At 42.2% G+C, this 18,177-nt stretch overlaps 1 protein-coding gene across 2 annotated transcripts in view; it reads left to right on the plus strand.

Annotated features, from left to right (window-relative positions):
• Nucleotides 1-18,177, plus strand: part of GOLM2 (golgi membrane protein 2) — a 214,438-nt gene that overhangs the window by 59,718 nt on the left and 136,543 nt on the right. The gene's annotated exons all lie outside the window — the stretch shown is intronic.

Raw genomic sequence — 18,177 nt, forward strand, 5'->3', positions numbered from 1 at the left:
CCAATATTTAGAAAGATGTTTCCAATAGACGCCACCACACGGGACTTATGGCAAACGGTCCCTAAGGTGGAGGGAGCAGTTTCTACTTTAGCTAAGCGCACCACTATCCCGGTGGAGGATAGCTGTGCTTTTTCAGATCCTATGGATAAAAAATTAGAGGGTTACCTTAAGAAAATGTTTGTTCAACAAGGTTTGATATTGCAACCCCTTGCATGCATCGCGCCGATTACGGCTGCGGCAGCATTTTGGATTGAGTCTCTGGAAGAGAACCTTAGTTCCGCTACGCTGGACGACATTACGGACAGGCTTAGAGTCCTTAAACTAGCTAATTCATTCGTTTCGGAGGCCGTAGTACATTTAACCAAACTTACGGCTAAGAATTCAGGATTCGCCATTCAGGCACGTAGGGCGCTGTGGCTAAAATCCTGGTCGGCTGATGTAACTTCTAAGTCCAAATTACTTAATATACCTTTCAAGGGGCAAACTTTATTTGGGCCCGGTTTGAAAGAAATTATCGCTGACATTACAGGAGGTAAGGGCCACGCTCTACCTCAAGACAAAGCCAAAGCTAAGGCTAGACAGTCTAATTTTCGTCCCTTTCGGAATTTCAAAGCTGGTGCAGCATCAACTTCCACTGCACCAAAACAGGAAGGAGCTGTTGCTCGTTACAGACAAGGCTGGAAACCTAACCAGTCCTGGAATAAGGGCAAGCAGGCCAGAAAACCTGCTGCTGCCCCTAAGACAGCATGAACCGAGGGCCCCCGATCCGGGACCGGATCTAGTGGGGGGCAGACTCTCTCTCTTCGCCCAGGCTTGGGCAAGAGATGTCCAGGATCCCTGGGCGCTAGAGATCATATCTCAGGGATACCTTCTAGACTTCAAATTATCTCCCCCACGAGGGAGATTTCATCTGTCAAGGTTGTCAACAAACCAAATAAAGAAAGACGTGTTTCTACGCTGTGTACAAGATCTATTATTAATGGGAGTGATCCATCCGGTTCCGCGGTCGGAACAAGGACAAGGGTTTTACTCAAACCTGTTTGTGGTTCCCAAAAAAGAGGGAATTTTCAGGCCAATCTTGGATTTAAAGATCCTAAACAAATTCCTAAGAGTTCCATCGTTCAAAATGGAAACTATTCGGACAATCTTACCCATGATCCAAAAGGGTCAGTACATGACCACAGTGGATTTAAAGGATGCTTACCTTCACATACCGATTCACAAAGATCATTACCGGTATCTAAGGTTTGCCTTCTTAGACAGGCATTACCAGTTTGTAGCTCTTCCATTCGGATTGGCTACGGCTCCAAGAATCTTCACAAAGGTTCTGGGTGCCCTTCTGGCGGTTCTGAGACCGCGAGGAATTTCGGTAGCTCCGTACCTAGACGACATTCTGATACAAGCTTCAAGCTTTCAAACTGCCAAGTCTCATACAGAGTTAGTTCTGGCATTTCTAAGGTCGCATGGATGGAAAGTGAACGAAAAGAAGAGTTCTCTCTTGCCTCTCACAAGGGTTCCATTCTTGGGGACTCTTATAGATTCCGTAGAAATGAAGATTTATCTGACAGAAGACAGATTAACAAAGCTTCTAAATGCATGCCGTGTCCTTCATTCCATTCAACTCCCGTCAGTAGCTCAATGCATGGAGGTGATCGGCTTAATGGTAGCAGCAATGGACATAGTTCCCTTTGCACGCCTACATCTCAGACCGCTGCAATTGTGCATGCTGAGTCAGTGGAATGGGGATTACTCAGATTTGTCCCCCACTCTGAATCTGGATCAAGAGACCAGAAACTCTCTTCTATGGTGGCTTTCTCGGCCACATCTGTCCAGAGGGATGCCTTTCAGCAGGCCGGACTGGACAATTGTAACAACAGACGCCAGCCTTCTAGGTTGGGGCGCTGTCTGGAATTCTCTGAAGGCTCAGGGACAATGGAGTCAGGAGGAAAGTCTCCTGCCAATAAACATTCTGGAATTGAGAGCAGTTCTCAATGCCCTTCTAGCTTGGCCCCAGTTAAAGACTCGGGGGTTCATCAGGTTTCAGTCGGACAACATCACGACTGTAGCTTACATCAACCATCAGGGAGGGACAAGAAGCTCCCTAGCAATGATAGAAGTATCAAAGATAATTCGCTGGGCAGAGTCTCACTCTTGCCACCTGTCAGCAATCCACATCCCGGGAGTGGAGAACTGGGAGGCGGATTTCTTGAGTCGCCAGACTCTTCATCCGGGGGAGTGGGAACTTCATCCGGAGGTCTTTGCCCAAATACTTCGACGTTGGGGCAAACCAGAGATAGATCTCATGGCGTCTCGCCAGAACGCCAAACTTCCTCGCTACGGATCCAGATCCAGGGATCCGGGAGCGGTTCTGATAGATGCTTTGACAGCACCTTGGAACTTCAGGATGGCTTATGTGTTTCCACCCTTCCCGCTGCTTCCTCGATTGATTGCCAAAATCAAACAGGAGAGAGCATCAGTGATTCTAATAGCGCCTGCATGGCCGCGCAGGACTTGGTATGCAGATCTAGTGGACATGTCATCCTGTCCGCCGTGGTCTCTACCTCTAAGACAGGACCTTCTGATTCAGGGTCCATTCAAACATCAAAGTCTAACTTCTCTGAAGCTGACTGCTTGGAAATTGAACGCTTGATTTTATCAAAACGTGGGTTTTCTGAGTCGGTTATTGATACCCTGATACAGGCTAGGAAGCCTGTTACCAGAAAGATTTACCATAAAATATGGCGTAAATACCTATACTGGTGTGAATCCAAAGATTACTCCTGGAGTAAGGTTAGGATTCCTAGGATATTGTCTTTTCTACAAGAAGGTTTAGAAAAGGGTTTATCGGCTAGCTCATTAAAGGGACAGATCTCAGCTCTGTCCATCTTGTTACACAGGCGTCTGTCAGAAAATTCAGACATCCAGGCCTTTTGTCAGGCTTTAGCTAGGATCAAGCCTGTGTTTAAAACTGTTGCTCCGCCATGGAGTTTAAACTTAGTTCTTAACGTTTTACAGGGTGTTCCGTTTGAACCCCTTCATTCCATTGATATAAGATTGTTATCTTGGAAAGTTCTATTTTTAATGGCTATTTCCTCGGCTCGAAGAGTCTCTGAGTTATCAGCCCTACATTGTGATTCTCCTTATCTGATCTTTCACTCAGACAAGGTAGTTCTGCGTACTAAACCTGGGTTCTTACCTAAGGTTGTCTCTAACAGGAATATCAATCAAGAGATTGTTGTTCCCTCCTTGTGTCCAAATCCTTCTTCAAAGAAGGAACGTCTTCTACACAATCTGGATGTAGTTCGTGCCCTCAAGTTCTACTTGCAGGCAACTAAAGATTTTCGCCAAACTTCTTCCCTGTTTGTCGTTTATTCTGGACAGAGGAGAGGTCAAAAAGCTTCTGCTACCTCTCTCTCTTTTTGGCTTCGTAGCATAATACGTTTAGCCTATGAGACTGCTGGACAGCAGCCTCCTGAAAGAATTACAGCTCACTCCACTAGAGCTGTGGCTTCCACTTGGGCCTTTAAGAATGAGGCCTCTGTTGAACAGATTTGCAAGGCTGCAACTTGGTCTTCGCTTCATACTTTTTCCAAATTTTACAAATTTGACACTTTTGCTTCTTCGGAGGCTATTTTTGGGAGAAAGGTTCTTCAGGCAGTGGTTCCTTCTGTATAATGAGCCTGCCTATCCCTCCCGTCATCCGTGTACTTTTGCTTTGGTATTGGTATCCCAGAAGTAATGATGACCCGTGGACTGATCACACATAACAGAAGAAAACATAATTTATGCTTACCTGATAAATTCCTTTCTTCTGTTGTGTGATCAGTCCACGGCCCGCCCTGTTTTTAAGGCAGGTGCATATTTTTTAAATTATAATTCAGTCACCACTACACCCTTGGTTTCTCCTTTCTCGTTAGTCTTTGGTCGAATGACTGGAGGTGACGTAGAGGGGAGGAGCTATATAGCAACTCTGCTGGGTGAATCCTCTTGCACTTCCTGTAGGGGAGCAGATAATATCCCAGAAGTAATGATGACCCGTGGACTGATCACACAACAGAAGAAAGGAATTTATCAGGTAAGCATAAATTATGTTTTTTATTATTCAATCAAGAGTTTGTTATTTTAAAATAGTGCTGGTATGTACTATTTACTCTGAAACAGAAAAGAGATGAAGATTTCTGTTTGTAAGAGGAAAATGATTTTAGCAACCGTTACTAAAATCGATGGCTGTTCCACACAGGACTGTTGAGAGGAATTAACTTCAGTTGGGGGAACAGTGAGCAGAATTTTGCTGCTTGAGGTATGACACATTCTAACAAGACGATGTAATGCTGGAAGCTGTCATTTTCCCTATGGGATCCGGTAAGCCATTTTTATTACAGAAAGTAAATAAGGGCTTCACAAGGGCTTTTTAAGACTGTAGACATTTTCTGGGCTAAATCGATTCATATATAAACATATTTTATACTCCATAGCCTTGAGGAATCATTTTAATCTGGGTATTTTGTAAAATAATATCGGCAGGCACTGTTTTGGACACCTTATTCTCTAGGGGCTTTCCCTAGTCATAGGCAGAGTCTCATTTTCGCGCCTGTGTTGCGCACTTGTTTTTGAGAAGCATGACATGCAGTCGCATGTGTGAGGAGCTCTGATACATAGAAAAGACTTTCTGAAGGCGTCATTTGGTATCGTATTCCCAACACACACAAAATTGAATAGTGGCACTCCTCGGGCTTTTCCTCTTTATTTTATTTAATTATATATTCACCTGTTTAGTGTGTAGTGATTATATATCTCTATAGAGGAAATGGTGCTTGTGCAAGAAATTAATCAAACCGAATGGAAAAATGATATAAAGAATACCACAATTCCCAAAGTATGCACTTTTAGCACTCTGGGCCCTAAACTATAGGGTGGGTGGTCCCTGCTGGGATTGGATAAAAATTAACTTTTATTGTAACCTTTTAAAAAACCAAATTGTTGGTTGAAATACACATACTATTAAAATACACTCCAGTACCATATACCAGTAATATCAACATATATTGGATCACCAGTAATCTGAATTAGGCCTGTCTATATTCACAGTCATGAATGATCCAAAAAATTTTTTAATAACAAAATAGCGTTCGCTAAAACACTGTTACAGTGTACCTACATCAAAAAGTGATTACAAGTGTGAGTTGGGTATATGTAATGAGAGAATGGGTAGAACATGTCCCCTCTCTTTATTAATCCCTGGATTACTGAATTCTAATATTAAATTGTGTTCAGTCTATATTGTAACATCAGTACACTGTGGTAATAGCTAGCTGCTACTACCAGGTCATATGAATAGTTGTTCAGCCCAGCTAAGTCTGTGCGGTGTCAGAGTTGGTAATCACAATGAGTTAAAGTGCTGTTATTCCGGCATCACTTATATGTGAAGGGCTAAATATTTCTATTGTAGCTGAGTCTGGCACAACCCAGACTAGATAAGTTAAATATTTGTGAATTAGAGAGCCTTTCTAGTGGATCGATCTGGATACTAATGACCCAGATTGCCTTTGTGAGTTTATCATTACTTGTTAGTCATAATGTTTCTTCAGATACACACCACTGCAACGCACCTCACACAGTTCTATATATGAATGTAGCTATATCTAATAGTTGTCTGTTACTCCCTCTGTTCAAGTCCTTTCGTATTCCCCTTTGGGCTTGGTTGGGTCTCAGCAAAGCAGATACCAGGGACTGTAAAGGGGTTAAATATAAAAACGGCTCCGGTTCCGTTATTTTAAGGGTTAAAGCTTCCAAATTTGGTGTGCAATACTTTTAAGGCTTTAAGACACTGTGGTGAAATTTTGGTGAATTTTGAACAATTCCTTCATACTTTTTCGCAATTGCAGTAATAAAGTGTGTTCAGTTTAAAATTTAAAGTGACAGTAACGGTTTTATTTTAAAACGTTTTTTGTACTTTGTTATCAAGTTTATGCCTGTTTAACATGTCTGAACTGCCAGATAGACTGTGTTCTGAATGTGGGGAAGCCAAGGTTCCTTCTCATTTAAATAGATGTGATTTATGTGACACAAAATTTAGAGAAAATGATGCCCAAGATGATTCCTCAAGTGAGGGGAGTAAGCATGGTACTGCATCATCCCCTCCTTCGTCTACACCAGTCTTGCCCACTCAGGAGGCCCCTAGTACATCTAGCGCGCCAATACTCCTTACTATGCAACAATTAACGGCTGTAATGGATAATTCTATCAAAAACATTTTAGCCAAAATGCCCACTTATCAGCGAAAGCGCGACTGCTCTGTTTTAGATAATACTGTAAAGCATGAGGACGCTGATGATATTGTTTCTGAAGGGCCCCTACACCAGTCTGAGGGGGCCAGGGAGGTTTTGTCTGAGGGAGAAATTTCAGATTCAGGGAAAATTTCTCAACAAGCTGAACCTGATGTGATTACATTTAAATTTAAGTTGGAACATCTCCGCGCTCTGCTTAAGGAGGTGTTATCCACTCTGGATGATTGTGAGAATTTGATCATCCCAGAGAAACTATGTAAAATGGACAAGTTCCTAGAGGTCCCGGGGCCCCCAGAAGCTTTTCCTATACCCAAGCGGGTGGCGGACATTGTTAATAAAGAATGGGAAAGGCCCGGTATTCCTTTCGTCCCTCCCCCCATATTTAAAAAATTGTTTCCTATGGTCGACCCCAGAAAGGACTTATGGCAGACAGTCCCCAAGGTCGAGGGGGCGGTTTCTACTCTAAACAAACGCACCACTATACCCATAGAAGATAGTTGTGCTTTCAAAGATCCTATGGATAAAAAGTTAGAAGGTTTGCTTAAGAAGATGTTTGTTCAGCAAGGTTACCTTCTACAACCAATTTCATGCATTGTCCCTGTCACTACAGCCGCGTGTTTCTGGTTCGATGAGCTAGAAAAGGCGATCACTAGTGATTCTCCTCCTTATGAGGAGATTATGGACAGAATCCGTGCTCTCAAATTGGCTAATTCTTTCACCCTAGACGCCACTTTGCAATTGGCTAGGTTAGCGGCGAAAAATTCTGGGTTTGCTATTGTGGCGCGCAGAGCGCTTTGGTTGAAATCTTGGTCAGCGGATGCGTCTTCCAAGAACAAATTGCTTAACATTCCTTTCAAGGGGAAAACGCTGTTTGGCCCTGACTTGAAAGAGATTATCTCTGATATCACTGGGGGTAAGGGCCACGCCCTTCCTCAGGATAGGTCTTTCAAGGCCAAAAATAAACCTAATTTTCGTCCCTTTCGTAGAAACGGACCAGCCCCAAGTGCTACGTCCTCTAAGCAAGAGGGTAATACTTCTCAAGCCAAGCCAGCCTGGAGACCAATGCAAGGCTGGAACAAGGGAAAGCAGGCCAAGAAACCTGCCACTGCTACCAAGACAGCATGAAATGTTGGCCCCCGATCCGGGACCGGATCTGGTGGGGGGCAGACTCTCTCTCTTCGCTCAGGCTTGGGCAAGAGATGTTCTGGATCCTTGGGCACTAGAAATAGTCTCCCAAGGTTATCTTCTGGAATTCAAGGGGCTTCCCCCAAGGGGGAGGTTCCACAGGTCTCAATTGTCTTCAGACCACATAAAAAAACAGGCATTCTTACATTGTGTAGAAGACCTGTTAAAAATGGGAGTGATTCATCCTGTTCCATTAGGAGAACAAGGGATGGGGTTCTACTCCAATCTGTTCGTAGTTCCCAAAAAAGAGGGAACATTCAGACCAATCTTAGATCTCAAGATCCTAAACAAGTTTCTCAAGGTTCCATCGTTCAAAATGGAAACCATTCGAACAATTCTTCCTTCCATCCAGGAAGGTCAATTCATGACCACGGTGGATTTAAAGGATGCGTATCTACATATTCCTATCCACAAGGAACATCATCGGTTCCTAAGGTTCGCATTCCTGGACAAGCATTACCAGTTCGTGGCACTCCCTTTCGGATTAGCCACTGCTCCAAGGATTTTCACAAAGGTACTAGGGTCCCTTCTAGCGGTGCTAAGACCAAGGGGCATTGCAGTAGTACCTTACTTGGACGACATTCTGATTCAAGCGTCGTCCCTTCCTCAAGCAAAGGCTCACACGGACATAGTCCTGGCCTTTCTCAGATCTCACGGATGGAAAGTGAACGTAGAAAAGAGTTCTCTATCTCCGTCAACAAGGGTTCCCTTCTTGGGAACAATAATAGACTCCTTAGAAATGAGGATTTTTCTGACAGAGGCCAGAAAAACAAAACTTCTAAACTCTTGTCAAATACTTCATTCCGTTCCTCTTCCTTCCATAGCGCAGTGCATGGAAGTAATAGGTTTGATGGTAGCGGCAATGGACATAGTTCCTTTTGCACGCATTCATCTAAGGCCATTACAACTGTGCATGCTCAGTCAGTGGAATGGGGACTATACAGACTTGTCTCCGACGATACAAGTAAATCAGAGGACCAGAGATTCACTCCGTTGGTGGCTGTCCCTGGACAACCTGTCACAAGGGATGAACTTCCGCAGACCAGAGTGGGTCATTGTCACGACCGACGCCAGTCTGATGGGCTGGGGCGCGGTCTGGGGACCCCTGAAAGCTCAGGGTCTTTGGTCTCGGGAAGAAACTCTTCTACCGATAAATATTCTGGAACTGAGAGCGATACTCAATGCTCTCAAGGCTTGGCCTCAGCTAGCAAAGGCCAAGTTCATACGGTTTCAATCAGACAACATGACGACTGTTGCGTACATCAACCATCAGGGGGGAACAAGGAGTTCCCTGGCGATGGAAGAAGTGACCAAAATCATTCAATGGGCGGAGACTCACTCCTGCCACTTGTCTGCAATCCACATCCCAGGAGTGGAAAATTGGGAAGCGGATTTTCTGAGTCGTCAGACATTACATCCGGGGGAGTGGGAACTCCATCCGGAAATCTTTGCCCAAATTACTCAACTGTGGGGCATTCCAGACATGGATCTGATGGCCTCTCGTCAGAACTTCAAGGTTCCTTGCTACGGGTCCAGATCCAGGGATCCCAAGGCGACTCTAGTAGATGCACTAGTAGCACCTTGGACCTTCAAACTAGCTTATGTATTCCCGCCGTTTCCTCTCATCCCCAGGCTGGTAGCCAGGATCAATCAGGAGAGGGCATCGGTGATCTTGATAGCTCCTGCGTGGCCACGCAGGACTTGGTATGCAGATCTGGTGAATATGTCATCGGCTCCACCATGGAAGCTACCTTTGAGACGAGACCTCCTTGTTCAAGGTCCGTTCGAACATCCGAATCTGGTCTCACTCCAACTGACTGCTTGGAGATTGAACGCTTGATCTTATCAAAACGAGGGTTCTCAGATTCTGTTATTGATACTCTTGTTCAGGCCAGAAAGCCTGTAACTAGAAAAATTTACCACAAAATATGGAAAAAATATATCTGTTGGTGTGAATCTAAAGGATTCCCTTGGGACAAGGTAAAAATTCCTAAGATTCTATCCTTTCTTCAAGAAGGATTGGAGAAAGGATTATCTGCAAGTTCCTTGAAGGGACAGATTTCTGCCTTGTCTGTGTTACTTCACAAAAAGCTGGCAGCTGTGCCAGATGTTCAAGCCTTTGTTCAGGCTCTGGTTAGAATCAAGCCTGTTTACAAACCTTTGACTCCTCCTTGGAGTCTCAACTTAGTTCTTTCAGTTCTTCAGGGGGTTCCATTTGAACCCTTACATTCCGTTGATATTAAGTTATTATCTTGGAAAGTTTTGTTTTTGGTTGCAATTTCTTCTGCTAGAAGAGTTTCAGAATTATCTGCTCTGCAGTGTTCTCCTCCTTATCTGGTGTTCCATGCAGATAAGGTGGTTTTACGTACTAAACCTGGTTTTCTTCCGAAAGTTGTTTCTAACAAAAACATTAACCAGGAGATAGTCGTGCCTTCTTTGTGTCCGAATCCAGTTTCAAAGAAGGAACGTTTGTTGCACAATTTGGATGTTGTTCGCGCTCTAAAATTCTATTTAGATGCTACAAAGGATTTTAGACAAACATCTTCCTTGTTTGTTGTTTATTCTGGTAAAAGGAGAGGTCAAAAAGCAACTTCTACCTCTCTCTCTTTTTGGATTAAAAGCATCATCAGATTGGCTTATGAGACTGCCGGACGGCAGCCTCCTGAAAGAATCACAGCTCATTCCACTAGGGCTGTGGCTTCCACATGGGCCTTCAAGAACGAGGCTTCTGTTGATCAGATATGTAGGGCAGCGACTTGGTCTTCACTGCACACTTTTACCAAATTTTACAAGTTTGATACTTTTGCTTCTTCTGAGGCTATTTTTGGGAGAAAGGTTTTGCAAGCCGTGGTGCCTTCCATTTAGGTGACCTGATTTGCTCCCTCCCTTCATCCGTGTCCTAAAGCTTTGGTATTGGTTCCCACAAGTAAGGATGACGCCGTGGACCGGACACACCTATGTTGGAGAAAACAGAATTTATGTTTACCTGATAAATTACTTTCTCCAACGGTGTGTCCGGTCCACGGCCCGCCCTGGTTTTTTAATCAGGTCTGATAATTTATTTTCTTTAACTACAGTCACCACGGTATCATATGGTTTCTCCTATGCAAATATTCCTCCTTTACGTCGGTCGAATGACTGGGGTAGGCGGAGCCTAGGAGGGATCATGTGACCAGCTTTGCTGGGCTCTTTGCCATTTCCTGTTGGGGAAGAGAATTTCCCACAAGTAAGGATGACTCCGTGGACCGGACACACCGTTGGAGAAAGTAATTTATCAGGTAAACATAAATTCTGTTTTTTCAGACAGTCAGTTTCATATTTGGGATAATGCATTTTAATTTAACATTTTTTACCTTAAAATTTGACTTTTTCCCTGTGGGCTGTTAGGCTCGCGGGGGCTGAAAATGCTTCATTTTATTGCGTCATTCTTGGCGCGGACTTTTTTGGCGCAAAAATTCTATTTCCGTTTCCGGCGTCATACGTGTCGCCGGAAGTTGCGTCATTCTTTGACGTTATTTTGCGCCAAAAATGTCGGCGTTCCGGATGTGGCGTCATTTTTGGCGCCAAAAGCATTTAGGCGCCAAATAATGTGGGCGTCTTATTTGGCGCGAAAAAATATGGGCGTCACTTTTGTCTCCACATTATTTAAGTCTCATTTTTTATTGCTTCTGGTTGCTAGAAGCTTGTTCTTTGGCATTTTTTTCCCATTCCTGAAACTGTCATTTAAGGAATTTGATCAATTTTGCTTTATATGTTGTTTTTTTCTTTTACATATTGCAAGATGTTCCACGTTGCAACTGAGTCAGAAGATACTTCAGGAAAATCACTGCACAATGCTGGAGCTACCAAGCTAAGTGTATCTGCTATAAACTTTTGGTATCTGTTTCTCCAGCTGTTATTTGTATTGCATGTCATGTCAAACTTATTAATGCAGATAAAATTTCCTTTAGTACTGTTACATTACCTGTTGCTGTTCCGTCAACATCTAATTTTCAGAGTGTTCCTGATAACATAAGGGATTTTATTTTTTAAATCCATTAAGAAGGCTATGTCTGTTATTTTTCCTTCTAGTATACATAAAAGTCTTTTAAAACTTCTCTTTTTTTCAGATGAATTTTTAAATGAACATCATCATTCTGATAATGGTTCTTCTGGTTCTGAGGTTTCTGTCTCAGAGGTTGATGCTGATAAATCTTTGTATTTGTTCAAGATGGAATTTATTCGTTCTTTACTTAAAGAAGTGTTATTTGCATTAGAAATAGAGGATTCTGGTCCTCTTGATACTAAATGTAAACGTTTAAATAAGGTTTTTAAATCTCCTGTAGTTATTCCAGAAGTGTTTTATCTCCCTGATGCTATTTCTGAAGTAATTTCCAGGGAATGGAATAATTTGGGTAATTTATTTACTCCTTCTAGACGTTTAAGCAAATTATATCCTGTGCCATCTGACAGATTAGAGTTTTTTTGGGACAAAAATCCCTAAGGTTATGGGGCTGTCTCTACTCCTGCTAATGTACTACTATTCCTACGGCAGATAGTACTTCATTTAAGGATCCTTTAGATAGGAAAATTGATTCCTTTCTAAGAAAAGCTTACTTATGTTCAGGTAATCTTCTTAGACCTGCTATATTTTTAGCGGATGTTGCTGCAGCTTCAACTTTTTGGTTAGAAGCTTTAGCGCAACAAGTAACAGATCATAATTTTATAGCATTATTTTTATTTTATAACATGCTAATAATTTTATTGGTGATACCATCTTTTGATATCATTAGAGTTGATGTCAGGTATATGTCTCTAGCTATTTTAGCTAGAATAGCTTTATGGATTAAACTTGGAATGCTGACATGTCTTCTAAGTCAACTTTGCTTTCCCTTTCTTTCCAGGGTAAATAATCATTTTCGTTCCTTTCCTCACAAGGAACAAAAGCCTGATCCTTCATCCTCAGGAGCGGTATCAGTTTGGAAACTATTTCCAGTTTGGAATATATCCAAGCCTTATAGAAACCTATAGCCAGCTCCTAAGTACCTATGAAGGTGCGGCCCTTATTCCAGCTCAGCTGGTATGGGGCAGATTACGTTTTCTTCAAAGAAATTTGGATCAATTCCGTTCTTAATCTCTGGTTTCAGAAACATTGTTTCAGAAAGGTACAGAATTGGCTTCAAGTTAAGGCCTCCTGCTAAGAGATTCTTTTCTTTCCCGTGTCCCAGTTAACACAGCAAAGGCTCAGCATTTCTGAAATGTGTTTCAGATCTAGAGTTGGCTGGAGTATTTATGCCAGTTCCAGTTCTGGAACAGGGGCTGGGATCTTATTTTTTCATTGTACCAAAGAAGGTCAATTCCTTCAGACCAGTTCCGGATCTATCATTATTGAATCATTATGTTAGGATACCAACATTCAAGATGGTTACTGTAGGACTATCCTGCCTTTTGTTTAGCAAGGGCATTATATGTCTACAATAGATTTACAGGATGTGTATCTGCATATTCCGATTCATCCAGATCACTTTTAGTGTCTGAGATTCTCTTTTTAGACAAGCATTACCAGTTTTGTGGCTCTACCGTTTGGCTTAGCCTCAGTTCCAAGAATTTTTTTCAAAGGTTCTCGGTGCCCTTCTTTCTGTAATCAGAGAATAGGGTTTTTGGTATTTCCTTATTTGGACGATATCTTGGTATTTGCTCAGTCTTCTCATTTTCGAAGAATCTCATACGAATCGACTTGTGTTGTTTCTTCAAGTTCATGGTTGGAGGATCAATTTACCAATCAGTTCATTGATTCCTCAGACAAGGGTAACCTTTTTAGGTTTCTAGATAAATTCAGTGTCTATGACTCTGTCCTTGTCAGACAAGAGAAGTTTAACATTGATATCAGCTTGTCAAAACCTTCAGTCACAATCATTCCCTTTGGTAGCCTTATGCATGGAAATGTTGGGTCTTAGGACTGTTGCATCAGATGCGATCTCCTTTGCTCGTTTTCACATGCGACCTCTTCAGCTCTGTATGCTGAACCAATGGTGCAGGGATTACTCAAAGATATCTCAATTAATATCTTTAAACCGATTTTACAACACTCTCTGACATGGTGGACAGATCACCATCGTTTAGTTCAGGGGGCTTCTTTGTTCTTCCGACCTGGACTATAATCTCAACAGATGCAAGTCTTACAGGTTGGGGAGCTGTGTGGGGGTATCTGACGGCACAAGGGGTTTGGGAATCTCAGGAGGTGAGATTTCTGATCAATATTTTGGAACTCCGTGCAATTTTCAGAGCTCTTCAGTCTTGGCCTCTTCTGAAGAGAGAGTTGTTCATTTGTTTTCAGATAGACAATGTCACAACTGTGGCATACATCAATCATCAAGGAGGGACTCACAGTCCTCTGGCTATGAAAGAAGTATCTCGAATTTTGGTTTGGGCGGAATCCAGCTCCTGTCTAATCTCTGCGGTTCATATCCCAGGTATGGACATTTGGAAAGCGGATTATCTCAGTCGTCAAACGTTGCATCCGGGCGAATGGTCTCTTCACCCAGAGGTATTTCTTCAGATTGTTCAAATCTAGGAACTTCCAGAAATAGATCTGATGGCTTCTCATCTAAACAAGAAACTTCCCAGGTATCTGTCCAGATCCCGGGATCCTCAGGCGGAGGCAGTGGATGCATTATCACTTCCTTGGAAGTATCATCCTCCCTATATCTTTCCGCCTCTAGTTCTTCTTCCAAGAGTAACCTCCAAGATTCTGAAGGAATGCTCGTTTGTTCTGCTGGTAGCTCCGGCATGGCCTTACAGGTTTTGGTATGCGGATCTTGTCCGGATGGCCTCTTGCCAACCGTGGACTCTTCCGTTAAGACCAGACCTTTTGTCTCAAGGTCCTTTTTTTCCATCAGGATCTGAAATCCTTAAATTTAAAGGTATGGCGATTGAACGCTTGATTCTTGGTCAAAGAGGTTTCTCTGACTCTGTGATTAATACTATGTTACAGGCTCGTACATCTGTATCCAGAGAGATATATTATAGAGTCTGGAAGACTTATATTTCTTGGTGTCTTTCTCATCATTTTTCTTGGCATTCTTTTAGAATACCGAGAATATTACAGTATTCTTCAGGATGGTTTAGATAAGGGTTTGTCCGCAAGTTCCTTGAAAGGTCAAATCTCTGCTCTTTCTGTTCTTTTTCACAGAAAGATTGCTATTCTTCCTGATATTCATTGTTTTGTACAAGCTTTGGTTCGTATAAAGCCTGTCATTAAGTCAATTTCTCCTCCTTGGAGTTTGAATTTGGTTCTGGGGGCTCTTCAAGCTCCTCCATTTGAACCTATGCATTCATTGGATATTAAATTACTTTCTTGGAAAGTTTTTTGTTCCTTTTGGCCATCTCTTCTGCCAGAAGAGTTTCTGAATTATCTGCTCTTTCTTGTGAGTCTCCTTTTCTGATTTTTCATCAGGATAAGGCGGTGTTGCGAACTTCTTTTGAATTTTTACCTAAAGTTGTGAATTCCAACAACATTAGTAGAGAAATTGTGGTTCCTTCATTATGTCCTAATCCTAAGAATTCTAAGGAGAAATCGTTGCATTCTTTGGATGTTGTTAGAGCTTTGAAATATTATGTTGAAGCTACGAAATCTTTTCGTAAGACTTCTAGTCTATTTGTTATTTTTTCCGGTTCTAGAAAAGGCCAGAAAGCTTCTGCCATTTCTTTGGCATCTTGGTTGAAATCTTTAATTCATCTTGCCTATGTTGAGTCGGGTAAAACTCCGCCTCAGAGAATTACAGCTCATTCTACTAGGTCAGTTTCTACTTCCTGGGCGTTTAGGAATGAAGCTTCGGTTGACCAGATTTGCAAAGCAGCGACTTGGTCCTCTTTGCATACTTTTACTAAATTCTACCATTTTTATGTATTTTCTTCTTCTGAAGCAGTTTTTGGTAGAAAAGTACTTCAGGCAGCGGTTTCAGTTTGAATCTTCTGCTTATGTTTTTCATTAAACTTTATTTTGGGTGTGGATTATTTTCAGCAGGAATTGGCTGTCTTTATTTTATCCCTCCCTCTCTAGTGACTCTTGTGTGGAAAGATCCACTTCTTGGGTAGTCATTATCCCATACGTCACTAGCTCATGGACTCTTGCTAATTACATGAAAGAAAACATAATTTATGTAAGAACTTACCTGATAAATTCATTTCTTTCATATTAGCAAGAGTCCATGAGGCCCGCCCTTTTTTTGTGGTGGTTATGATTTTGTATAAAGCACAATTATTCCAATTCCTTATTTTATATGCTTTCGCACTTTTTTCTTATCACCCCACTTCTTGGCTATTCGTTAAACTGAATTGTGGGTGTGGTGAGGGGTGTATTTATAGGCATTTTAAGGTTTGGGAAACTTTGCCCCTCCTGGTAGAAATGTATATCCCATACGTCATACGTCATACGTCACTAGCTCATGGACTCTTGCTAATATGAAAGAAATGAATTTATCAGGTAAGTTCTTACATAAATTATGTTTTTTGGCTTCGTAGCATAATACGTTTAGCCTATGAGACTGCTGAACAGCAGCCTCCTGAAAGGATTACAGCTCATTCTACTAGAGCTGTGGCTTCCACTTGGGCCTTTAAGAATGAGGCCTCTGTTGAACAGATTTGCAAGGCTGCAACTTGGTCTTCACTTCACACTTTTTCAAAATTTTACAAATTTGACACTTTTGCTTCTTCGGAGGCTGTTTTTGGGAGAAAGGTTCTACAGGCAGTGGTTCCTTCCGTGTAAAGATCCTGCCTGTCCCTCCCGTCATCCGTGTACTTTTAGCTTTGGTATTGGTATCCCATAAGTAATGGATGACCCGTGGACTGACTACACTTAACAGGAGAAAATATAATTTATGCTTACCTGATAAATTCATTTCTCCTGTAGTGTAGTCAGTCCACGGCCCGCCCTGTTTTTACTGCAGGTCTAAATTTTAATTAAACTCCAGTCACCACTGCACCCTATAGTTTCTCCTTTCTCGTATGGTTTTGGTCGAATGACTGGATATGACGTAGAGGGGAGGAGCTATATAGCAGCTCTGCTTGGGTGATCCTCTTGCACTTCCTGTTAGGGAGGAGATATAATCCCATAAGTAATGGATGACCCGTGGACTGACTACACTACAGGAGAAATGAATTTATCAGGTAAGCATAAATTATATTTCTCCAACATAGGTGTGTCCGGTCCACGGCGTCATCCTTACTTGTGGGATATTCTCTTCCCCAACAGGAAATGGCAAAGAGCCCAGCAAAGCTGGTCACATGATCCCTCCTAGGCTCCGCCTACCCCAGTCATTCTCTTTGCCGTTGTACAGGCAACATCTCCACGGAGATGGCTTAGAGTTTTTTAGTGTTTAACTCTTATTTAGCCTTGAGGAATCATTTATTCTGGGTATTTTGATATAATAATATCGGCAGGCACTGTTTTAGACACCTTATTCTTTAGGGGCTTTCCCAAAGCATAGGCAGAGTCTCATTTTCGCGCCGGTGTTGCGCACTTGTTTTTGAGAGGCATGGCATGCAGTCGCATGTGAGAGGAGCTCTGATACTTATAAAAGACTTCTGAAGGCATCATTTGGTATCGTATTCCCCTTGGGTTTGGTTGGGTCTCAGCAAAGCAGATACCAGGGACTGTAAAGGGGTTAAAGCTTAAAACGGCTCCGGTTCCGTTATTTTAAGGGTTAAAGCTTCCAAATTTGGTGTGCAATATTTTCAAGGCTTTAAGACACTGTGGTGAAAGTTTTGTGAATTTTGAACAATTCCTTCATGTTTTTTCGCAATTGCAGTAATAAAGTGTGTTCAGTTTAAAATTTAAAGTGACAGTAACGGTTTTATTTAAAAACGTTTTTTGTACTTTCTTATCAAGTTTATGCCTGTTTAACATGTCTGAACTACCAGATAGACTGTGTTCTGAATGTGGGGAAGCCAGAATTCCTATTCATTTAAATAAATGTGATTTATGTGATAATGATAATGATGCCCAAGATGATTCCTCAAGTGAGGGGAGTAAGCATGGTACTGCATCATTCCCTCCTTCGTCTACACGAGTCTTGCCCACTCAGGAGGCCCCTAGTACATCTAGCGCGCCAATACTCCTTACTATGCAACAATTAACGGCTGTAATGGATAATTCTGTCAAAAACATTTTAGCCAAAATGAACCCTTGTCAGCGTAAGCGTGGATGCTCTGTTTTAGTTACTGAAGAGCATGACGACGCTGATATTAATATCTCTGAAGGGCCCCTAACCCAATCTGAGGGGGCCAGGGAGGTTTTGTCTGAGGGAGAAATTACTGATTTAGGGAATATTTCTCAGCAGGCTGAATCTGATGTGATTACTTTTAAATTTAAATTGGAACATCTCCGCATTTTGCTTAAGGAGGTATTATCCACTCTGGATGATTGTGAAAATTTGGTCATCCCAGAGAAACTATGTAAAATGGACAAGTTCCTAGAGGTGCCGGGGCTCCCAGAAGCTTTTCCTATACCCAAGCGGGTGGCGGACATTGTTAATAAAGAATGGGAAAGGCCCGGTATTCCTTTCGTCCCTCCCCCCATATTTAAAAAATTGTTTCCTATGGTCGACCCCAGAAAGGACTTATGGCAGTCAGTCCCCAAGGTCGAGGGAGCGGTTTCTACTTTAAACAAACGCACCACTATTCCCATAGAGGATAGTTGTGCTTTCAAAGATCCTATGGATAAAAA

This window comes from Bombina bombina, chromosome 6 (genome assembly GCF_027579735.1).
Source record: "Bombina bombina isolate aBomBom1 chromosome 6, aBomBom1.pri, whole genome shotgun sequence".
In the NCBI taxonomy this organism is placed as follows: domain Eukaryota; kingdom Metazoa; phylum Chordata; class Amphibia; order Anura; family Bombinatoridae; genus Bombina; species Bombina bombina.